The sequence below is a fragment of the Oncorhynchus nerka genome, linkage group LG9a (genome assembly GCF_034236695.1).
Source record: "Oncorhynchus nerka isolate Pitt River linkage group LG9a, Oner_Uvic_2.0, whole genome shotgun sequence".
Taxonomy (NCBI): Eukaryota; Metazoa; Chordata; class Actinopteri; order Salmoniformes; family Salmonidae; genus Oncorhynchus; species Oncorhynchus nerka.
The window spans coordinates 61,343,249-61,368,823 of NC_088404.1; the positions used below are offsets into that span (position 1 = coordinate 61,343,249).

At 43.1% G+C, this 25,575-nt stretch overlaps 1 protein-coding gene across 6 annotated transcripts in view; it reads right to left on the minus strand.

Annotated features, from left to right (window-relative positions):
- The window catches only part of osbpl5 (oxysterol binding protein-like 5), a 125,876-nt gene that overhangs the window by 71,840 nt on the left and 28,461 nt on the right, over positions 1–25,575 (minus strand). Inside the window, exon 1 of one of the 6 annotated variants that reach the window (XM_065022744.1) lies at positions 14,593–14,727. The exons of the other annotated variants lie outside the window; for them this stretch is intronic. The gene's annotated coding sequence lies outside the window, so the exon portion shown is untranslated. Of the gene's footprint in view, positions 1–14,592; positions 14,728–25,575 lie in introns of those variants that run through there. 6 annotated transcript variants of the gene reach the window in all.

Consider the following 25,575-nt stretch of genomic DNA (forward strand, 5'->3'; position numbering starts at 1 on the left):
ACAGGGACACAGCTCCCAGGATTGGACTAGACTAATTGGGCAGAATGGGAATGTCTGTCCCAATCTATCTTTCTTGAATTTGTTTTTCTTACAAAAAATGGCTTGTCACATATTGGTGCGTGTCCATTATATTAGTTATGCATCTCATTTACAGCATATAGGTACAGAGCCTTTGAGCGGAAAACCTGCCAGACAGCACGAGAGCTGATGCTACAGCATCTCAAACAGCAAATGCATATGCCAGGTTCACGTGCTTGTCAGAACTACGAAACGCTGAAATGTTCAACTTGCCAACTGATTGAATGTGGCACATGTATAACTAAAACCAGTTAGCAAATCGAAAGAATTTGGAGATTCCTAGTTCTGACTAGGAAATGAACACAGCAATAGGCAACGGAAGACAGGCTCCATCAGTGCTTCACAAACCACTTTGCAATGAGCTAGAGAAAGCATACATTTTGAAAACATACTTACAGTACAATCGGAAAGTATTCAGACCCCTTGACATTTTCCACAGTTATATTACAGCCTTATTCTAAAATGAATTTTTAAACATTAAAAAGCTCAATCCACACACAATACCCATTTACATTACATTTAAGTCATTTAGCAGACGCTCTTATCCAGAGCGACTTACAAATTGGTGCGTTCACCTTAAGACATCCAGTGGAACAGCCACTTTACAATAGTGCATCTAAATCTTTTAAGGGGGGGGGTGAGAAGGATTACTTTATCCTATCCTAGGTATTCCTGAAAGAGGTGGGGTTTCAGGTGTCTCCGGAAGGTGGTGATTGACTCCGCTGTCCTGGCGTCGTGAGGGAGTTTGTTCCACCATTGGGGGGCCAGAGCAGCGAACAGTTTTGACTGGGCTGCGCGGGAACTGTACTTCCTCAGTGGTAGGGAGGCGAGCAGGCCAGAGGTGGATGAACGCAGTGCCCTTGTTTGGGTGTAGGGCCTGATCAGAGCCTGGAGGTACTGAGGTGCCGTTCCCCTCACAGCTCCGTAGGCAAGCACCATGGTCTTGTAGCGGATGCGAGCTTCAACTGGAAGCCAGTGGAGAGAGCGGAGGAGCGGGGTGACGTGAGAGAACTTGGGAAGGTTTCATACCCCACAATGAAAAAGTGAAAAGGTTTTTAGAAATGTTAGCAAATGCATAAAATTAAAAAACCAGATACCTTATTTACATAAGTATTCAGAACCTGCGCTATGAGACTTGAAATTGAGCTCAGGTGAATCCTGTTTCCATTGATCATCCTGTGGTAAATTCAATTGACTGGATATGATTTGGAAAGACACACACCTGTCTATATAAAGGTCTCACAGATGAAAGTGCATGTCAGAGCAAAAACCAAGCCATGAGGTCTAAGGAATTATCCGTAGAGCTCCGAGACAGGGTTGTGTCGAGGCACAGATCTGGGGAAGGGTACCAAAACATGTCTGCAGCATTGAAGGTCCCCAAGAACAGTGGCCTCCACCTTTCTTAAATGTAAAAAGTTTGGAACCACCAATACACCTCCTACAGCTGCCCAACCCAGCCAAACTGAGCATTCGGGGGAGAAGGGGCTTGGTCAGGGAGGTGACCAAGAACCCGATGATCACTCTGACAGAGCCTTCCAGAAGGACAACCATCTCAGCAGCACTCCACCAATCAGGCCTTTATGGTAGAGTGTAGAGGTCGACCGATTATGATTTTTCAACGCCGATTCCGATTATTGGAAGACCCCAAAAAAAGCCAGTACCGATTAAATCGGACGATATTTTTATATTTATTTGTAATAATGACATTTACAACAATACTGAATGAACAATTATTTTAACTTAATATAAGACATCAATAAAATAAATAAATTAAGCCTCAAATAAATAATGAAACATGCTCAATTTGGTTTAAATAATGCAAAAACACAGTGTTTGAGAAGAAAGTAAAAGTACAATATTGCTGTTACATTGCACAACCTTCAATGTTATGTCATAATTACATACATTTCTGGCAAATTAGTTCGCAATGAGAAAGGCGGCCCAAACTGTTGCATATACCCTGACTCTGCGTGCAATGAACGCAAGGGAAGTGACACAATTTCACCTGGTTAATATTGCCTGCTAACCTTTCTTTTAGCTAAATATGCAGGTTTAAAAACATATACCTCTGTGTATTAAATTTAAGAAAGACATTGATGTTTATGGTTAGGTACACGGAACAACGACAGACCTTTTTCGCGAATGCGCACCGCATCGATTATATGCCATGCAGGGCACGCTAGATAAACTAGTAATATCATCAACCATGTGAAGTTATAACTAGTGATTATGATTTATTGTTTTTTATACGATACGTTTAATGCTAGCTAGCTTCTTACCTTGGCTTCTTACTGCATTTGCGTAACTCCTATTGGAGTGCAATGAGAGGCAGGTGGTTAGAGCGTTGGACTAGTTAAACGTAAGGTTGCAAAATTGAATCCCTGAGCTGACAAGGTAAAAATAAGTCGTTCTGCCCCTGAATAAGGCAGTTAACCCACCGTCGCTAGGCCATCATTGAAAATAAGAATGTGTTCTTAACTGACTTGCCTAGTTAAATAAAAGTTTTTTTTATAAAAAAAAAAAAATTATTGGCAAAATTGGCGTCCAAAAATACCGGCCATTCCGATTAATCGGTCGACCTCTAGTAGAGTGGCCAGACGAAAGCCACTCAGTCAAAATGCACATAACAGCCCGCTTGGAGTTTGCCAAAAAAGGCACCAAAAGGACTCTCAGACCATGAGAAACAAGATTCTCTGGTCTGATGAAACCAAGATGGAACTCTTTGGCCTGAGTGCCAAGCGTCACACCTGGAGGAAAACTGGCAACAACCCTACGGTGAAGCATTGTGGCAGCAACATGTAGTGGGGATGCTTTTCAGAGGCAGAGAGACACTAGTCAGGATCGAGGGAAAGATGAATGGAGCAAAGTACAGAGAGATTCTTGATGAGATCTTGCTCCAGAGCACTCAGGACCTAAGACTGGGGCAAAGGTTCACCTTCCAACAGGACAACGACCCTAAGCACACAGCCAAAACAATGCATGAGTGGCTTTGGGACGAGTCTCTGAATGTCCTTGAGTGGCCCAGCCTCTCTGGAGAGGTCTGAAAATAGCTGTGCAGTGACGCTCCCCATCCAACCTGACAGAGCTTGAGAGGATATGCAGAGAAGAACAAGAAACTCCCCAAATACAAGTGTGCCAAGCTTGTAGCATCATACACAAGCCTCGATGCTGTAATCGCTGCCAAAGGTGCTTCAACAAAGTACAGAGTAAAGGGTCTGAATACTTATGTAAATGTGATATCATTTATTTTGATAAATTAGGAACAATTTCTAAACACCTGTTTTTGCTTTGTCATTATGGGGTTTTGTCTATAGATTGATAAGGGGGAAAAAATAATGATCAATTTTAGAATAAGGCTTTAAACATAACAAAATGTGGAAAAATTGAAGGGGTCTGAATATTTCCCGAATGCACTGTATATACTTTTTTTCTGTCTACCTGTGGTTAAACTGACATATTACTGACTGCCTTTGGTAAACATGGCATGAAATATGAAACCTGAAAGGACCTACAGACAAAAAAAAATGCCATGTAGACTTTTCATTTTGACCCGCGTGACTGAAATGCTCCAACTTCGACTGAGTAAAATCCTATCATCAATACTGTCATTTAGTGGTGCAATCGTGCTGAGGCCAAAGTCAGGACATACCGTCCACTCCCGTACATAGCTTGAGATGGTCGTGAATGTGAACAAAATCTGTGTATAGCTCAAGAAAGAGGAATGCAGTTGATTTGGCTACTACACTTATCCTTAGTGTACTTACCAATAGTCAACTGAACAGTAGGACATGACCAGCATAACTGCAATAGCCTACTCCGACTTCAGCAGTGAAATGCCATCAAATGCACACATCGTTATGTAGAGCTGCAGACTGCAGCAATGCATGATAGAGCTGCAGTAATGCATAGCAGATCTAGGGTGTCTAGATCTACCTGCAGGTATGCTCTAGGCCAGGGACAGGCTCAGAAATGAGTCACTGAGGCTGAGCCTGTGGCGCTGGGCCCTGCCAAACATGTTCCATGCTGAACCACAGCCAGGGACTTTACAGAGAGAGTCAATCAGTTGGCCAGCTAACTTTGATAAACACTTGGATATCATTTTTGAAGTCTGGTTTATAATAACCAGAAAATGTAGAATATGAGCTACTGATAGAGAGAGTGTTTTACAATGCCAAGGAGGGAACCAGGACTGGTGAAAGGCTGTGGGACATTGGACGTTCAAAGGAAAACGGAGGCCTTTTTTCATAGGCCGCTCCTGCAAAGCTGTGAGTGAAAAAAACAGCACAGTGGGTCTTTTAGAATGACTTGAGTCCAGGAGTCTATTACAGTCGCTGTCAGAACAGCTGTGCCCGTTCGCTAAATGTGAGTCACGCCATTATTCCACGTTGAGCCTGTAGCCATGACTTTGAAGTGTATGGTGTCACTTCTGCTGCTCATTTAACTGGCAAGCTTTACTTCTCTTACACTTTCTTTCCATCGGTCTTTAGCTCCCGGCCATCCCCCTCTGAGAATCAAGGACAGTCACAAACTACAGTACTTTAGTTTCGTTCAGAATTACACTAATGTGGTTGACACGTCAAACCTGACGCCTTGGTGAACCTACAGCACACACATGCAAACAGGCTCCTCCTCAGGAGACGTCATTCAGAGTGTCTGCCAAACACAGGAACATCAGTGACCCTGGGTTAGAAAGGCCTAACCTATAATGCAGTCTGTTCCTTCATTTTGCACTGCTAAGTGAGCCGTGTCTGCTGGACGCCCTTCACAGGAGGCCAGTCACCGTGCAGGGTAGACACACACGTAGTTAGTTTCTTGACTGACCTTATTAAAAAGGCACAGGCAGCAAAGGCATAAGCAAACAAGATCGCATGATATGTTTTTTCCACTTTGCTTAACTTCCTTTGATGACTGAGAGGCGAAGTACCCACTCCCTTTCCTTACCTAGCACTAGCAGTGTTTTTTCCTGCCCTTACCAACAAAACTGGGGCACAACTAGGCCTGTGCACTATTCCTTGTGAAAGATGTCTGCTGCTTGTGCGCTCTAAATGCAAGCCGGTAAGAAACAACCCTGTAGGCTAGTCAGTGGCTGCTGGGTGTCTCCCGAAGACTGACAAATAAATAAACACAGAGATAATAAGCACAGGGATGACTAATGCTGGGAAGAAAGGGACTGATGTATGGGTGGGGGATGGGAGGAAGGAGTGTACAGGGAGACTAGATGAAGGGCACATGGCCACAGACAGAGAGCCGGCTCAAGTGTAGCAAGGGGCATGATGGACAAAGAGATTCACCAAAATACTGTTTGGGACTGTTGTGTCAAAGATAGTTTCTAGGTGACTTAGGCTTCATTTAAATTATTGAAGGAGAAAGGAAGCACACAGTAGAGGTCATAAGAACCTCCTTCACAGACAATAATGATGGAGGGAAAATGACCCAGCCCTGCAAATGAGTGACAGTTCCTATAGCTGCCTCCATTGTCTCAGTGTTAATGAGAGGGCGAACACGTCCTTCTAGAGCCAGCGATTATAATCGTCATCATCCCAATAAACGGAGTGGCTACATATCCAGGCCTGGACTAACGTTTTGTGCATTCAAACAGACGCCATGCTTTGGATATCATCTTCAAAGTGGCTGGGGATACGTGCCCAACCGTATGGCATTCTCCCACAACGACAGAAATGGGGAGCTCAATGAGGAAAAAAGCAGATGAATTTAAAACTAGTACTCACATGGTAGAAGAATGAACCCCAGTCAGTCCACACATAACAGATAGCCTGTAGCATTGTCCATTTACCCTACTCTGAATGTAGCCTAGCTGTAAATGCCATTCCCCTCCATTAGGCTATACCCCTTGCACTCCTGGGAGAAAAGTTACAACTATAAAAAAAATGTTTTAAATGAAACGAGTCAGCTAATTTTAGCTGTTTCATGGCAGTTTGAATTATGCATTACGGCTGAGTAAATGAGAATCTCTCCCACCCTCTCACTCTGCAGCAATTCCAATACAGCTACGGTTATATCATGACAACCAATTTTTTTCTGACCTAAAAACCTCCAAGCTAAAAATAAGGGAATAATGAGTGGTGGGGGAGCAGCCACTGGCAAGCTGCAGGAGGAGGTTTGAGCTTGTGGCTGATTAGACTTGTGTGTGAGGGGAGAACATGGCAGGTTATAGCCTAGCTCTTCAGAGAGCTGACCTCTCTGTCTGACACACATGCCTTCTCTGACAGAGCCATATAGACCTACCTACACAGAAAGAGAGTTTGAGCAGGGAGGGAAAAGACAACCATTGATTTGATTTCTACGGCTGGTCATGTCCTACTGTTCTACGGCGTCCACATAATGTAGCTGCAATGGAATTGCATGACGGACTCTTAACAGCATCGTAATAATGCTACTGTCATAGAAAAACAGCAAGGGTAGTAGCTTAACGATTTGAAATGGCAACTTTAGTGCTGCGTTCCGTTTCAAGGAGCAAAACCAGTGTGTCATTTCACAAAGCCCAGGACTATTGGCTTTCAATAGTCCTGTCCTGTATTTATAGGCAACTGCAAAGAAAAAAGAGACCGGAAGAGGAAGTATTTTGAGACTATGGAAAGCACACACACACACACACACACACACACACACACACACACACACACACACACACACACACACACACACACACACACACACACACACACACACACACACACACACACACACACACACACACTAGTAGAAAATCGTCTGCAGTTTGAGCTGAGGGAGGACAGCAAGCCTACATAGAGAAAAACACACTGACCTGTGACCACGAGAACCTCCATGAAACACTAGCTCCCACACTAAACCTCACTTAGGAAGGCAGATAGTGAGGATCTACTTACAGGTCCAGATAAATACGTCTGTTCAACAAAAACAAGATACACTCATGAATGTTTTAAACTGCTGCTAGGGGAAAGTGAGTGAGTAGCCTAATTGGGTCAGGGTAATGAAGAATGCATGTTCAGCCCTTTGTGTGGGTGGTCATCTGATAGCTACAAGCTGTAGAGGATGTCGGTCACAACCTGAACCCAGCCACCTCAGTGACTGTCATGGGACACACCGGGATGGGACAGTTTGGTCTAAGAAAAAGGAAGTTGGGTTGTTTATGAGCTACAATGTGTCTAAAGCCAAATTTATCCCCTATGCAAGTACGCAACAAAAAATGCCGTTTTGCTGCAGCCCCACAATTTGTAACTTGACACAACTACGCAAGATGGCCCTTTTGCATAGCCAAATGCATTCTTCAGGGTATTCCTAAGGCATTATCCATGATTCAATGGCTTCAGACCCATCATGTCTGCTTGTAAAAGCTGGTTTCAGATTATTCAGAACTCTCCACTTCCACATTTAACCCGAACTGGTCTGCACAGTGCATAATGACAACGCTGGCCTGGGATCAGTTGTCTGGGGTTGCCCACCACTACACACACGTCATCATGACAAAGGCCAACAGTAAGCCCATAAAGGTTTGATTTTAAAGGCAATATAGAATTTAGCTCTGCAGTTTCCTGGATTCTACAATTATCTTGGCAGTATATCAACATAAGGGATATTCTAGCCAATTATGCGCTTACTCAAGCAGGACTCCACACTTCAAAAGGGGCCGGTGAGGGCTAAGCACAGTAGTAGGCCTACATTAGTACTAGACTAAAATGTACAGCTGAAAGATAGAATAAATGTCTGGATACTACTTTATAAACTAATAGATCTAGATACTATTTTAGATCAACACACATTTCTAGCACGAGAGCTACTTAAAAAACGTTACGTATAACAATCCCAAAAAATATCACAGCTTTCAAATGGGTACGTTCTTATTTTCTCCCCTGAATGATGGTAAATAAACAACTCTGAAGGGAGCCATAGAAAAGTGTTTTTTAAAATCCCAAATTAGGTTTTATATAGTGTTCAAATGGTGTTTTCAGTTGTATTACAATTGCTAAAAAGAAAAAATGTATGTTCTGAGTCCATGTCAATGCTTAAATCATATCACCAATGTCTTGCCTGGAAGAAAACTAACAAATTGATAATTTTGTGTAATTTCCCTTTTATTTACAGATCTAGCAAGTGAGGAATGTGCAGTCTAATGTGCCCGGGGTGTAGCGATGGTTCTGTAGTGCTGCTGCTAATTTCAAACAACATATAGATACTAATTATATACAGTACCAGTCAAAAGTTTGGACACACCTACTCATTCAAGCATTTTTCTTTATTTTTACTATTTTCTACATTGTCAAAGAATAGTGAAGATATCAAAACTATGAAATAATGCACATGGAATCATGTATTAAACAAAACATTTTTTTTAACAAAATCAAAATATGGTTTAGATTTGAGATTATTTGATTCTTCAAAGTAGCCACCCTTTGCCTTGACAGCTTTGCACACTCTTGGCATTCTCTCAACCAACTTCATGAGGTAGTCATGTTAAAAAGGTAATTTGTGGAATTTCTTTCCTTTTTATTGCGTTTGAGCCAATCAGGTATGATTGGCCTCCACAATCACCCAACCTCAACCCAGTTGAGATGGTTTGGAATGAGTTGGACCGCAGAGAAGAAAAAGCAGCCAACAAGTGCTCAGCATATGTGGGAACTCCTTCAAGACTGTTGGAAAAGCATACCAGGTGAAGCTGGTTGAGAATGCCAAGAGTGTGCAAAGACGTCATCAAGGCAAAGGATGGCTACTTTGAAGAATCTAAAATATATTTTGATTTGTTGAACACTTTTTTAGTTACTACATAATTCCATATGTGTTATTTCATAGTTCTGATGTCATCATTATGATTATACAATGCAGAAAATAGTACAAATAAAGAAAAACCCTTGAATGAGTAGGTGTGTCCAAACCTTTTAATGGTAGTGGACACGCCTTCAAAATAGTGGATTTGGCTATTTCAACCACACCTGTTGCTGACCAGTGTATAAAATAGAGTACACAGCCATGCAATCTCCATAGGCCACACAAGCTCAAAGAACGGGAAGCACATAAAAAAAACATTTTTGCCTCTTCTAGGTTGCAAAATTCACTACTGAGTTCCAAACTGCCTCTGGAAGTAATGTCAGCACAGCACAGAACTGTACATACAGAAATGGTTTGTCGAGATTGGTGTGGAAGAACTTGACTGGCCTGCCTGACCTCAACCCCATTGAACACCTTTGCGATGAATTGGAACGCAAACTGCGAGCCAGGCCTGATCGCGCAACATCAGTGCCCGACCTCCCTAATACTCTTGTGGCTGAATGGAAATCTCTGTAGCAATGTTCCAACATCTAGTGGAAAGCCTTCCCAGAAGAGTGGAGGCTGTTATAGCAGCAAAGGGGGAACAACTCCATATAAATGCCCATGATTTTAGAATGAGATGTTCGATGAGCAGGTGTCCACATACTTTTGATAATGTAGTTAACCCCAGCCTAACCTTCCACAACATCAAGGAATCATCAACGCATATGTCGATTAAGGTAGACCCCAGCACCTCGCTGATTCAGAGGGGCTGGATTAAATGCGCAAGACACGTTTCAGTTGAAGGCATTCTGTTGTACAACTGACTAGGTATCCCCCTTTCCTTTCCTTGTATGGCACAAAGACCTGACCAAATGCTGATGCTAGGCTGGTAAGAACATTTCTTATTTTGTGTAGTGCGTCATTTAGGTTGGCAGTAGCATTGTTGATGAAATTCTCTTATATTCTCTTCTTTACTATTCCCATGAGTAGGACTGTCACCGGGAAGGTCTCTATTTTACTAATTGTGGTTGTCACCCATTTAGAGACCACTGAGGGAATTGGAACGACTGGTTTTCATGTAGCTGTTCGAGAGATATCAGATCAAACACAAACACAAGCATGGACAAATACACAAAAAGCCCCTCTCTCAAACCAAACTATAAATGCGCCCTTGACTGAATTAACATTTTAGCATTCCACTCATTAAAAGAGTGCTTTCAAAAGAGAGCTTTCAGTTTTTGCTCTGTAAATGGGCCTCTTCAACTCCCCACACGTTAAGACATTTAACATTAAGTAGAACCAAGCATTGACCGACTGGATTGCAAAGCCTAAAACTGACTCGACGTCAAGGTTATAGGTCAAATGCAGTACCTAAGATGTGAATTGGCCTCGCAGGAATGACTGAATAACCCCATGGAAGTGAGAGCGAGAGAAAGAGAAACAGTGCTTACACAGTCTTTCTTCGCTAACCTTCCATGATTTTCTATGGCGTCCTGTCTCTATTGTCAGGCTACGGTCACTGAATCATTTTATTTAACGTTTATTTATTTCAGGGGACTTCAACCAGGGTCTAATTCTCAATAGTGCTCGGAGAACAAACAATCAACATAATTCAATAAAACAGCTAAACAGAAAATACAAGACAAAGATACACTACATTTCAACCCAAATAAAACCTCAGTGAATTCATTCCCCATCAGTGTCCTAAACTGCCCTTTTGGCTCCAGGGATTCAAGATGTAATGACGATTGCAAATGATTCTGAACATGGGGGGGGCATTAAAACTAATGGATGATCTACCTAGGTTGGTAGAGACACTAGGGACATCAAGAGATAAGAAACCCTGTGAGCGGGTTTCGTGCCTCATATTTTTACAATTCAACAGAGAAGTGAGGTACTTTGGAAGCTTGTGCAGCACAGCTGTGTAAACAACAAGTAATATACGGGAATGTAGAGATGTCCGACCTTCTGATAAAAGATACAGCGATGAGTATTAAACCGGTCACCTGTGATAAAGCGAAGCGCGCTATGCTACACTGTATCCAAGGGTTTTAGGGTAGTGGCTGCTGCATTCTGATAAATGGTGTCACCATAATCAAGAGCTGGCAGGAAGGTTGCCAGTACAACCTACTTCCTGCCGTTTAGGGAGGCATGATCTAGTTCTAGAAAAGAAGCCTACTTTAAAATCTTAACTAGCTCATCTATGTTTTCAAATGTCAAATTATTTAGGCCTCCCGAGTGGCGCAGCAGTCTAAGGCACTGCATCACAGTGCTTCGGGCGTCACTACAGACCCAGGTTCGATCCCGGGCTGTGTCGCAGCCAGCCGCAATCGGGAGACCCATGAGCCGGTGCACAATTGTGCCAGCGTCGACCGGTTAGGGGAAGGTTTGGCAGGGTAGTGTTTTGGAGGACGCATGGCTCTCGACTTTTGCCTCTCCCGAGTCCATACAGGAGTTGCAACGATGGGACAAGACTAACTACCAATCACGAAATTGGGGAGATTATTTTTAAATAAAAATTGTAAAAATAATAATATAGCCGGGAACCTGCTCGATGTGTAAACCCCGGCCGCAACAGGGGACTCAATTGGCCCAGCTTCGTCCGGGTTAGGGGCGGGTTTGGACGCCTGGGATGTCCATGTCCCATCACGCTATAGTAACTCCTTGTGGCGGCCGGGTGCATGCACACCGGCTTCGGTCGTGCGGCGTTTCCTCCGACACATTGGTGCGGCTGGCTTACGGGTTAAGCAAGCAGTGTGTCAAGGAGCAGTGTGGCGGGTTCGTGTTTTGGAGGACGCATGGCCCTCGATCTTTGCCTCTCCCGATTCCGTATGGGAGTTGCAGCGATGGGACAAGACTAACTACCATTTGGATATCACAAAATTGGGGAGAAAAAGGGGTAAAAAGAACAACAAAATATATATATAATAATGTGTAAACTGAAATAATTCTACGAGAATTTGAAAAAAACATACGCTACATGACCAAAAGTATGTGAACACCTACTAGTCGAAAATCATTAAATATGGAATTGGTCCCTTTGCTGCTATAACAGCCTCCAATCTTCTGGAAGGGCTTTTCTCTAGATGTTGGAACATTGCTGTGAGGACTTGCTGCCATTCAGCCACAAGAGCATTAATGAGGTCGGCAACTGATGTTGGGCGATTAGGCCTGGCTCTCAGTAGGTGTTCCAATTCATCCCAAAGGTGTTTGATGGAGTTGAGGTCAGGGCTCTGTACACGCCAGTCAAGTTCTTCCACACCGATCTTGACAAACAATTTCTGTATGGACCTAACTTTGTGCACGGGGGTATTGTCTAGAGGTCGACCGATTAATCGGAATGGCCTATTAATTTGGGCAGATTTCAAAATATATATATTATTTTATACCTTTATTTAACTAGGCAAGTCAGTCAAAAACACATTCTTATTTTTAATGACGGCCTAGGAACTGTGTGTTAACTGCCTCGTTCAGGGGCAGAACGACAGATTTTCACCTTGTCAGCTCGGGGGATCCAATCTTGCAACCTTAGAGTTAACTAGTCCAACGCTCGAACCACCTGATTACATTGCACTCCACAAGGAGACTGCCTGTTAAGCGAATGCAGTAGAAGCTAAGGTAAGTTGCTAGCTAGCATTAAACTAATCTTATAAAAAACAAACAATAAATCATAATCAATGGTTATAACTAACTACACGTGGTTGATGATATTACCAGTTTATCTAGCGTGTCCTGCGTTGCATATAATCAACGCAGCGCTGGGGGATGATTTAACAAAAGCGCATGTGAAAAAAGCACAATCGTTGGACGACTGTACCTAACCATAAACATCAATGACTTTTTTTTAAACAATACACACAAGTATATATATATATATATATATATATATATATATATAAATAATACATCAATAAAAATCCATTTAGCCTCAAATAAATAATGAAACCTCTTCAATTTGGTTTAAATAATGCAATATATATATATATATATATATATATATATATATATATATATTTATTTTTTCATTGCATTATTTAAACCAAATTGAAGAGGTTTCATTATTTATTTGAGGCTAAATGGATTTTTATTGATGTATTATATTAAGTTAAAATAAGTGTTCATTCAGTATTGTTGTAATTGTCACTATTACAAATAAATAAAAGTTAATTAAAATTTAAATTGGCCGATTAATATCGGCTTTTTTTGGTCCTCCAATAATCGGTATCTGCGTTGAAAAATCATAATCGGTCGACCTCCAGTATTGTCATGCTGAAACAGGAATGGGCCTTCCCCAAACTGTTGCCACAAAGTTAGAAGCAGAGAAAAAGAGCTTTACACCACTCTAGCCGATGCTTGGCATTGCACATGGTGATCTTAAGCTTGTGTGTGGCTGCTCGGCCATGGAAACCCATTTCATGAAGCTCCCAACAAACAGTTATTGTGCGGACGTTGCTTCCAGAGGCAGTTTGGAACTCAGTAGTGAGTGTTGCAACCAAGGATAGACCATTTTTTTTTACGCACTACGTGCTTCAGCACACGGCAGTGCTGTTCTGTGTGCTTGTGGCCTACCACTTCGCGGCTGAGCCATTGTTGCTCCTAGATGTTTCCACTTCACAATAACTTCACTTACAGTTGACTGGGGCAGCTCTAGTAGGGAATAAATTGGACAAACTGACTTGTTGGAAAGGTGGCATCCTATGATGGTGCCACGTTGAAAGTCATTGAGCTCTTCAGTAAGGTCATTTTTCTAAACGCCAATGTTTGTCTATGGATATTGCATGGCTGTGTGCTCAACTTTATACACCTTTCAGCAACGCGTGTAGCTGAAATAGTCGAAAGAACTACATTTGAATGGGGTGTCCACATACTTTTGTATATACAGTATACATAATGTTTTTCCCCCGCATGACGTACCAATTAAACAAGGGCTTTCTGCAAGGAAACAAAATCAGATTGCAGCTATGTTAACATAGCCTGGTCAGCAGTAGGGCCAATAGCGTACATAATGCTGTCATCTGCATACAGATTAACGTTACAGGATTTTGCAAATAGACCAAAAAATAGTGAAGAGGAAAGGTCCCGAAAGCGACCCGAGGGACACCTTTAGTAATATATAACAGTGCCCCGTCTGACAGATAGTTCCCAAACCACTTGCAAGACACCTGGTCTAGACCCATTTCAGACAAACTTTGAATGAGTAGGGGATGGTTGACAGAATCAAAGGCCTTGGATAGGTCTATAAATATGGCAGCACAGTGATTCCTATGATCGAAGCAGTTTAACACATCATTAAAGACAAGCGCAGCTGCTGAAACGGTGCTGTGTCCAAGTCTAAAACAGACTGGTGCACATTCACAATATACTGTCATTTGAAGTTTTAAAAAGTTCTTAGCTGAGAGTCTGCCAGTGATTCCAATATGTTCACAGTTTTGAAATTTGGTGATACTTATCTAGGTCAAAAAGAAAGTGCACGTGATCTTGATGCGCCTTTCCAATAAAATAAAAAACTATGGTCTTATTCTGATGACATGAGGATCGATGCTTGAAAAACAAACACTCTCGCACTTAACCATAATAATCTCATCATGAACAGTACCAGTCAAAGGGTCGACACACCTACTCATTCAAGGGGTTTGATTGATCTACATAGTAGAATAGTGAAGACATCAAAGCTGTTAAAACATTAGAAATCATGTAGAAACCACAAAAAAAAAAGTTAAACAAATCAAAATATATTTTATATTTTGAGAATCTTAAAATAGTCACCCTTTGCCTTGATGACAGCTTTGCACACTCTTGGCATTCTCTAAACCAGCTTCATCTGGAATGCTTTTCCAACCATCTTGAAAGGGGTTCCCGCATATGCTGAGCACTTGTTGGCTGCTTTTCCTTCACTCTGCGGTCCGACTCATCCCAAACCATCTCAATTGGGTTGAGGTCGGGTGACTGTTGAGGCCAGGTCATCTGATGCAGCACTCGATCACTCTCCTTCTTGGTCAAATAACCCTTACACAGTCTGGAGGTGTGTTCTGGGTCATTGTCCTGTTGAAAAACAAATGATAGTGGGACTAAGCTCAAACCAGATGGGATGGCGTATCGCTGCAGAATGCTGTGGTAACCATGCTGGTTAAGTGTGCCTTGAATTCTAAATAAATCACAGTGTCTCCAGTCTTTGTGAGACACGGAGGTTGGAAACAAAAATCTCAACATTTGGACTACAGAACAAAAAGGGCAGATTTCCACCGGTCTAATGTTCATTGATCGTGTTTCTTGGCCCAAGCAAGTCTCTTCTTATTATTGGTGTCCTTTAATAGTGGTTTCTTTGCAGCAATTCGACCATGAAGGCCTGATTCACGCGGTCTCCTCTGAACAGTTGATGTTGAGATGTGTCTGTTACTTGAACTCTGTGAAGCATTTATTTGGGCTGCAATTTCTGAGGCTGGTAAATCTAATTAACTTAACCTCTGCAGCAGCAGTAACTCTGGGTCTTCCTTTCCTGTGGCGGTCCTCATGAGAGCCAGTTTCATCATAGACCTTGATGGTTTTTGCAACTGTACTTGAAGAAACTTTATAAGTTCTTGACATTTTCCGGATTTACTGACCTTCATGTCTTAAAAGTCATGATGGACTGTCGTTTCTCTTGCTTATTTGTGCTGCTCTTTCCATATTATGGACTTTTTGTATACCACCCCTACCTTGTCACAACAACTGATTGGAATTTCTTTCTTTAATCTGTTTGAGCCACAAATGAACTTAACAAAGCACACCTGTTAATTGAAATGCATTCCAAGTGACTACCTCATGAAGCTGTTTGAGAGAATGCCAAGCGTGTTCAAAGCTGTCATCAAGGCAAAGGGTGGCTACTTTGAAGAATCTCAACTATAAATGGTTACTACATGATTCCATGTGTGTTATTTCATAGTTTATGTCTTCACTATTATTCTACAATGTAGAAAATAGTAAAAAAATAAAGAAAAGTCCTTGAATGAGTAGGTGTGTTCAAACTTTTGACTGGTACTGTATCTGGGAGCTGTTGGCTAGAGAGCATGTTCCAAGACCAGAGTAGGCACATTTGCTATTTAACGTAACAGTTTGTGACAAAACTATCTGAAAAGCTGAATGCGTTGGAAACACATTCAACTTTAGATTTTTTTTATTCAGTACATGAAAACTTAAGCAAAAAAAGTATATTTTGTGCACTGTGTCATCCCGCACTGATTTTTATCCGCAACAAGTCAGTTTTGTGGAAACACACCACTGGTGGGAAAATTTTTTTTTTTTTTAATGATGCATATTTTTGAATATTAGCATGAAAATCTGTCACCAACTGGATGGAAACCTAGATACTGACAATAAATGTAAATGTAATTTATGTAATAAATGTAATAAATGAATAAAATAAATAAAAAAAGTGTGCCTGAAAGTGAATCATTCTCTGCAGTTTAGATGTGGAAAAAAAAGACTCCCTCTAAACCAATCTGAGAGTTAGGAATAGTAGAATAAACAAATTGCAATTTCTAAATTTGGTTGTGCATCAGCAGTTTATTTCTTATTATGTCAGTCATTAACAGACACTCAATTAGCCGTATCAGCTAACATTTTTTAGATTTGTAAATTAGTCTAGCAGCCAGCTATCTAAAAATGTGTAGTAATCTTGGTTGAATTACCCACCAAGGGGGCCACCTTCAATTTTTTTCCCCTTTCACTCAGAGATCATGTTAAAAACGGCAAATATTTCTCAAAAACCTTACTTCTCTCAGATTTTGCGCACAAATTTGTTAACATCCCTGTTAGTGAGCATTTTTCCTTTGTCAAGATAATCCCAAACACCTGACAGGTGTGGCATATCAAGAAGCTGATTAAACAGCACGAACGTTACTTTACAAAGGCGCACCTTGTGCTGGGGGAAAAAGGCCACTAAAATGTGCAGTTATGTCACAACACAATGCCGCAGATATCTCAAGTTGAGGGAGCATGCAATTGGTATGCTGTCTGCAGGAATGTCCACTAAAGCGTTTGTCAGAGAATTTAATCTTCATTTCTTTACCATAAACTGCCTCCAACATAGTTTTAGAGAACTTGACAGTACATCCAACCGGCCTCACACCTGCAGACCACACCAGCCCAGGACCTCCACATCCGGCTTCTTCCCCTGCGGGATCGTCTGAGACCTGCCACTCGGACAGCTGATGAAACTGAGGAGTATTTCTGACTGTAATAAAGCCCTTTTGTGGGGAAAAACTAATTCTGATTGGCTTCCATGCCAGGCCCACCCATGTGAAATCCATACATTAGAGCATTATGAATTCATTTCAATTGACTGATTTCCTTATATGAACTGTAACTCAGTATAATTGTTGAAGTGCTAATTCTCCCAAATTCTGCCATACAGGCTAGGATTGGTGCTTTCTGTGCACACCCCATAAATTCCAGGTGTAAAATTTCAGTGGGGCTTTTATCGCATTATTGTAAAAGGGACAAAAAGGGACTACTTCCGGCGCCGACTGAGATGGCCGCCTCGCTTCGCGTTCCTAGGAAACTATGCAGTTTTTTGTTTTTTTACATGTTATTTCTTACATTAGTACCCCAGGTCATCTTAGGTTTCATTACATACAGTCGAGAAGAACTACTGAATATAAGATCAGCGCCAACTCACCATCAGTACGACCAAGAATATGTTTTCCGCGACGTGGATCCGGTGTTCTGCCTTACAAACAGGACAACGGAATGGATCGCATGCAGCGACCCAAGGAAACGACTCCGAAAAAGAGGGAAACGAGGCGGTGTTCTGGTCAGACTCCGAAAAAGGGCACATCGCGCACCACTCCCCAGCATTCTTCTTGCCAATGTCCAGTCTCTTGACAACAAGGTTGACGAAATCCGAGCAAGGGTAGCATTCCAGAGGGACATCAGAGACTGCAACGTTCTCTGCTTCACAGAAACATGGCTTACTGGGAAGACGCTATCCGAGGCGGTGCAGCCAACGGGTTTCTCCACGCATCGCGCCGACAGAAACAAACATCTTTCTGGTAAGAAGAGTGGCGGGGCGTATGCCTCATGACTAACGAGACATGGTGTGATGAAGGAAACATACAGGAACTCAAATCCTTCTGTTCACCTGATTTAGAATTCCTCACAATCAAATGTAGACCGCATTATCTTCCAAGAGAATTCTCCTCGATTATAATCACAGCCGTATATATCCCCCAAGCAGACACATCGATGGCTCTGAACGAACTTTATTTAACTCTTTGCAAACTGGAAACCATTTATCTGGAGGCTGCATTCATTGTAGCTGGGGATTTTAACAAAGCTAATCTGAAAACAAGACTCCCTAAATTTTACCAGCATATCGATTGCGCAACCAGGGGTGGTAAAACCTTGGATCATTGTTACTCTAACTTCCGCGACGCATATAAGGCCCTGCCCCGCCCCCTTTCGGAAAAGCTGACCACGACTCCATTTTGCTGATCCCTGCCTACAGGCAGAAACTAAAACAAGAGGCTCCCACGCTGAGGTCTGTCCAACGCTGGTCAGACCAAGCTGACTCCACACTCCAAGACTGCTTCCATCACGTGGACTGGGACATGTTTCGTATTGCGTCAGATGGAAATATTGACGAATACGCTGATTCGGTGTGCGAGTTCATTAGAACGTGCGTCGAAGATGTCGTTCCCATAGCAACGATAAAAACATTCCCAAACCAGAAACCGTGGATTGATGGCAGCATTCGCGTGAAACTGAAAGCGCGAACCACTGCTTTTAATCAGGGCAAGGTGTCTGGTAATATGTCCGAATATAAACAATGCAGCTATTCCCTCCGCAAGGCTATTAAACAAGCTAAGCGTCAGTACAGAGACAAAGTGGAATCTCAATTCAATGGCTCAGACACAAGAGGCATGTGGCAGGGTCTACAGTCAATCACGGACTACAAGAAGAAACCCAGCCCAGTCACGGACCAGGATGTCTTGCTCCCAGGCAGACTAAATCACTTTTTTTGCCCGCTTTGAGGACAATACAGTGCCACTGACACGGCCTGCAACGAAAACATGCGGTCTCTCCTTCACTGCAGCCGAGGTGAGTAAGACATTTAAACGTGTTAACCTTCGCAAGGCTGCAGGCCCAGACGGCATCCCCAGCCGCGCCCTCAGAGCATGCGCAGACCAGCTGGCCGGTGTGTTTACAGACATATTCAATCAATCCCTATACCAGTCTGCTGTTCCCACATGCTTCAAGAGGGCCACCATTGTTCCTGTTCCCAAGAAAGCTAAGGTAACTGAGCTAAACGACTACCGCCCCGTAGCACTCACTTCCGTCATCATGAAGTGCTTTGAGAGACTAGTCAAGGACCATATCACCTCCACCCTACCTGACACCCTAGACCCACTCCAATTTGCTTACCGCCCAAATAGGTCAACAGACGATGCAATCTCAACCACACTGCACACTGCCCTAACCCACCTCGACAAGAGGAATACCTATGTGAGAATGCTGTTCATCGACTACAGCTCGGCATTCAATACCATAGTACCCTCCAAGCTCGTCATCAAGCTCGAGACCCTGGGTCTCGACCCCGCCCTGTGCAACTGGGTACTGGACTTCCTGACGGGCCGCCCACAGGTGGTGAGGGTAGGCAACAACATCTCCTCCCCGCTGATCCTCAACACGGGGGCCCCACAAGGGTGCGTTCTGAGCCCTCTCCTGTACTCCCTGTTCACCCACGACTGCGTGGCCATGCACGCCTCCAACTCAATCATCAAGTTTGCGGAAGACACAACAGTGGTAGGCTTGATTACCAACAACGACGAGACGGCCTACAGGGAGGAGGTGAGGGCCCTCGGAGTGTGGTGTCAGGAAAATAACCTCACACTCAACGTCAACAAAACTAAGGAGATGATTGTGGACTTCAGGAAACAGCAGAGGGAACACCCCCCTATCCACATCGATGGATCAGTAGTGGAGAGGGTAGCAAGTTTTAAGTTCCTCGGCATACACATCACAGACAAACTGAATTGGTCCACTCACACTGACAGCGTCGTGAAGAAGGCGCAGCAGCGCCTCTTCAACCTCAGGAGGCTGAAGAAATTCGGCTTGTCACCAAAAGCACTCACAAACTTCTACAGATGCACAATCGAGAGCATCCTGGCGGGCTGTATCACCGCCTGGTACGGCAACTGCTCCGCCCTCAACCGTAAGGCTCTCCAGAGGGTAGTGAGGTCTGCACAACGCATCACCGGGGCAAACTACCTGCCCTCCAGGACACCTACACCACCCGATGTTACAGGAAGGCCATAAAGATCATCAAGGACATCAACCACCCGAACCACTGCCTGTTCACCCCGCTATCATCCAGAAGGCGAGGTCAGTACAGGTGCATCAAAGCTGGGACCGAGAGACTGAAAAACAGCTTCTATCTCAAGGCCATCAGACTGTTAAACAGCAATCACTAACATTGAGTGGCTGCTGCCAACACACTGTCATTGACACTGACCCAACTCCAGCCACTTTAATAATGGGAATTGATGGGAAATGATGTAAATATATCACTAGCCACTTTAAACAATGCTACCTTATATAATGTTACTTACCCTACATTATTCATCTCATATGCATATGTATATACTGTACTCTAGATCATCGACTGCATTCTTATGTCACTAGCCACTTTAACTATGCCACTTTGTTTACTTTGTCTACATACTCATCTCATATGTATATACTGTACTCAATACCATCTACTGTATGCTGCTCTGTACCATCACTCATTCATATATCCTTATGTACATATTCCTTATCCCCTTACACTGTGTATAAGACAGTAGTTTTGGAATTGTTAGTTAGATTACTTGTTGGTTATCACTGCATTGTCGGAACTAGAAGCACAAGCATTTCGCTACACTCGCATTAACATCTGCATGTGACAAATAAAAAATTGATTGATTTGATTTGATTTGACACTAACTTTGCTGCCATATAGAAGGATTGGAGGTATGACAAATGATCAAATAATTTAAGCCAAATTCTCAATTGGTGCTTTAAATTTATACGGGGTCTATCTACTTATTTTATTTATTTATTTATTTTACCTTTATTTAACTAGGCAAGTCAGTTAACAACAAATTCTTATTTTCAATGATGGCCTAGGAACAGTGGGTTAACTGCCTGTTCAGGGCAGAACGACAGATTTGTACCTTGTCAGCTCGGGGATTTGAACTTGCAACCTTTCAGTTACTAGTCCAACACTCTAACCACTAGGCTACCTGCCGCATTATAGAAATGTATACACGCTCATGAGTAGCGCAGCGGTCTAAGACACTGCATCTCAGTGATAGCGGTGTCACTACAGACTTAATAATTGTGTTATTTTGTCATTAACATTTAGACATGTGTTTAACTTATAGATCACATTAATAATATCATAGACTTGCCTCCTACATCACTTTGAAGGGAACATAATTCATAGCCAGAGAGAGGCCCTGAGAGAGGTAGCAAGACTGTGTGTGTGTGTGTGTGTGTGTGTGTGTGTGTGTGTGTGTGTGTATATCTATATACAGTGGGGCAAAAAAGTATTTAGTCAGCCAACAATTGTGCAAGTTCTCCCACTTAAAAATATGAGAGGCCTGTAATTTTCATCATAGGTACACTTCTACTATGACAGACAAAATGAGAAAAAAAATCCAGAAAATCACATTGTAGGATTTTTAATGAATTTATTTGCAAATTATGGTGGAAAATAAGTATTTGATCAATAACAAAAATGTATCTCAATACTTTGTTATATAGCCTTTGTTGGCAATGACAGAGGTCAAATGTTTTCTGTACGTCTTCACAAGGTTTTCACACACGGTTGCTGGTATTTTGGCCCATTCCTCCATGTAGATCTCCTCTAGAGCAGTGATGTTTTGGGGCTGTGGCTGGGCAACACGGACTTTCAACTCCCTCCAAATATTTTCTATGGGCTTGAGACCTGGAGACTGGCTAGGCCACTCCAGGACCTTGAAATGCTTCTTACGAAGCCACTCCTTCGTTGCCCGGGCGGTGTGTTTGGGATCATTGTCATGCTGAAAGACCCAGCCACGTTTCATCTTCAATGCCCTTGCTGATGGAAGGTTTTCACTCAAAAAATCTCACGATACATGGCCCCATTCAATCTTTAATTTACACGGATCAGTCGTCCTGGTCCCTTTGCAGAAAAACAGCCCCAAAGCATGATGTTTCCACCCCCATGCTTCACAGTAGGTATGGTGTTCTTTGGATGCAACTCAGCATTCTTTGTCCTCCAAACACGACGAGTTGAGTTTTTACCAAAAAGTTATATTTTGGTTTCATCAGACCATATGACATTCTCCCAATCTTCTTCTGGATCATCCAAATGCTCTCTAGCAAACTTCAGACGGGCCTGGCTTAAGCAGGGGGACACGTCTGGCACTGCAGGATTTGAGTCTCTGGCGGCGTGGTGTGTTACTGATGGTAGGCTTTGTTACTTTGGTCCCAGCTCTCTGCAGGTCATTCACTTGGTCCCCCCGTGTGGTTCTGGGATTTTTGCTCACTTGTGATCATTTTGACCCCACGGGGTGAGATCTTGCGTGGAACCCCAGATCGAGGGAGATTATCAGTGGTCTTGTATGTCTTCCATTTCCTAATAATTGCTCCCACAGTTGATTTCTTCAAACCAAGCTGCTTACCTAATGCAGATTCAGTCTTCCCAGCCTGGTGCAAGTCTACAATTTTGTTTCTGGTGTCCTTTGACAGCTTTTTTGCCCCACTGTATATATATATATATATATATATCTCAGAGCAGCAGGGACACCCCGCCAGAGAGCATTTCAGCAGGAAGCCAGAGTCACTAAGGAGGTCACCCACAGAAAATGAAAGTTAACATAACATTCTAGAGTGCCCTGCATGACGAAAGTCGTGTTTTCAATAAGCTCCAGCAGTCGGCTAAATAGCAGAAAACAAACTCATTGTCAGGAGACTACTTCTTTCATTTAAAATATTAACTAGGCTTCTTTTCATTTAAACATTTTTAATTCGGAAGTCAGAAAGGTCTGTATAGCCTTCCCCACTGTAAGTAACAATATGCATCTTGTGATTTATTGACAGGACAGTCACAAAGCGAACATTGACTAACAATGGCGCCGGAGAAGAAGGCTGACATTCTACGTGTCCCCAACCGATTGTGTTTTTTTTGTTCATTTATTTGAGTTGTTGTAAATTATATAATGTTGCCGCTACCGCCTCTTATGACCGAAAATAACTTCTGGACATCAGGACTGCGATTCCTCACCACGGACTGGCAGAATCCTTTTTCTCCTTTAACGAGTCTGACGAGCCCGGCGCGAATGATATACTGATGTGTTTCTGAATGGACATAAATGTTTATAGGCTCAGATACCCGTGATTTGCGTGAAGAGGAGGCAGAGAAAAAGGGGCCAGAGGAAGGGCTGCCTTCAGAGAATTCGTAAGGTGATCGAAAAAACCTCCACTTCCTTCCATTCGGCTAGCAAACATGCAATCTTTGGAGAATAAAATAGATAACCTATGAGGAAGATTAAACTACCAACGGGACATTCAAAACTGTAATATCTTATGATGCATGAGGTCGTGGCTGAACGACGACACTATCAACATACAGCTGGCTGGATATACACTATGCCGACAGGATAGAACAGCGGCATCTGGTAAGACAAGGGGTGGAGGACTATGTATTTTTGTAAATAGCAGCTGGGAAGTCTCGAGCCATTACTCACCTGAGGTAGAGTATCTCATGATACGCTGTAGACCACACCATCTACCTAGAGAGTTTATCTGTATTTCTCATAGCTGTTTACATACCAGTCAGAGGCTGGCACTAAGACAGCATTGAATGAGCTGTATTCCGCCATAAGCAAACTCACCCAAAGGCAGCACTCCTAGTAGCGAGGGATTTTAACGCAGGGAAACTTAAATCCATTATACCAAATTTCCATCAACATGTTAAATGTGCAGCCAGAGTGAATAAAATAAAATAATCTCCAGACCACATTTACTCCACACAAACACAGCTCTCCCTCGCCCTCCATTTGGCAAATATGACAATTCTATCCACCTGATTCCTGCTTACAAGCTCAAATTAAACAGGAAGCACCAGTGACTAGATCCATTTTAAAAAGTGGTTAGACGAAGCAGATCCTAAGCTACAGGACAGTTTTGCTAGCACAGACTGGAATATGTTCTGGGATTCCTTCGATTGAGGAGAACACCACATCAGTCATTGGATTCATCAATAAGTGCATCGATGACATCGTCCCCAAATTGACAGTACGTACATACCCCAAACAGAAGCCATGGATTACATGCAACATCTGCACTGAGCTAAAGGCTTGAGCTGCCGCTTACAAGGAGCGGGACTCTAAACAAGAAGCTTATAAGAAAGTGTCAATACAGGACTAAGATCGAATCGTACTACACCGGCTCTGACGCTCCTCGGATGTGGCAGGGCTTGCAAACTATTAGACTACAAAAGGGAAGCACACCTGAGAGCTGCCCAGTGACACAAGCCTACCAGACAAGCTAAACTACATATGCTCGCATCGAGGCAAATAACACTGAAAAATGCATGAGAGCACCAGCTGTTCCGGAAGACTGTGATCACGTTCTCCGCAGCCGATGTGAGAAGACCTTCAAACAGGTCAACATTCACAAGGCCGCGGGGCCAGACGGATTACCAGGACGTGTACCGAGAGCATGCACTGACCAACTGGCAAGTGTCTTCACTGACATTTTCAACATCTCTCTGTCCAAATCTGTAATACCAACATGTTTTAAGCAGACCACCATAGTGCCTGTGCCAAAGAACACTACCAACCTGTAGCACTCACATCTGTAGCCATGAAGTGCTTTGAAAGGCTGGTCATGGCTCACATCAACACCATTATCCCAGAAACCCTAGACCAACACCAATTTGCATACCCCCCTAACAGATACACAGATTATGCAATCTCTACTGCAATCCACACTGCCCTTTCCCACCTGGACAAAAGGAACACCTATGTGTGAATACTATTTATTGACTACAGCTCAGCATTCAACACCATAGTGCTCATCACTAAGCTAAGGACCCTGGGACTAAACAAATCCCACTGCAACTGGATTCAGGACTCCTTGACGGGCCGCCCCCAGGGTGCAAGTGTAGGTAATAACACATCCGCAACGCTGATCCTCAACACAGGGGCCCCTCAGGGGTGCGTGCTCATTCCCCTCCTGTACTCCCTGTTCACTCATGACTGCACGGCCATGAGTGACAAAGACAAAGGAGATGATTGTGGACCACAAGACGGGGCTGCAGTGGAGCAGGTTGAAAGCTTCAAGTTCCTTGGTGTACACATCACCAATAAACTATCATGTTTCAAGCACACCAAGACAGTCGTGAAGAGGGCACGACAAAACCTATTCCCCCTCAGGAGACTGAAAAGATTCGGTATGAGTCCTCTGATCCTCAAAAATTATACAGCTGCACCATCGAGAGCATCCTGACTGGTTGCATCAATGCCTGGTATAACAACTGACCGGGATTCAACCACAAGATACTACAGAGGGTGGTGCAAACGGCCAGTACATCACTCGGGCCAAGCTAACTGCCACCCAGGACCACTATACCAGGCGGTGTCAGAGGAAGGCCCTAAAAATTGTCAAAGACTCCAGCCACGATAGTCAAAGACTGTTATCTCTGCTACCGCATGGAAAGCGGTACCAGAGCGCCAAGTCCAA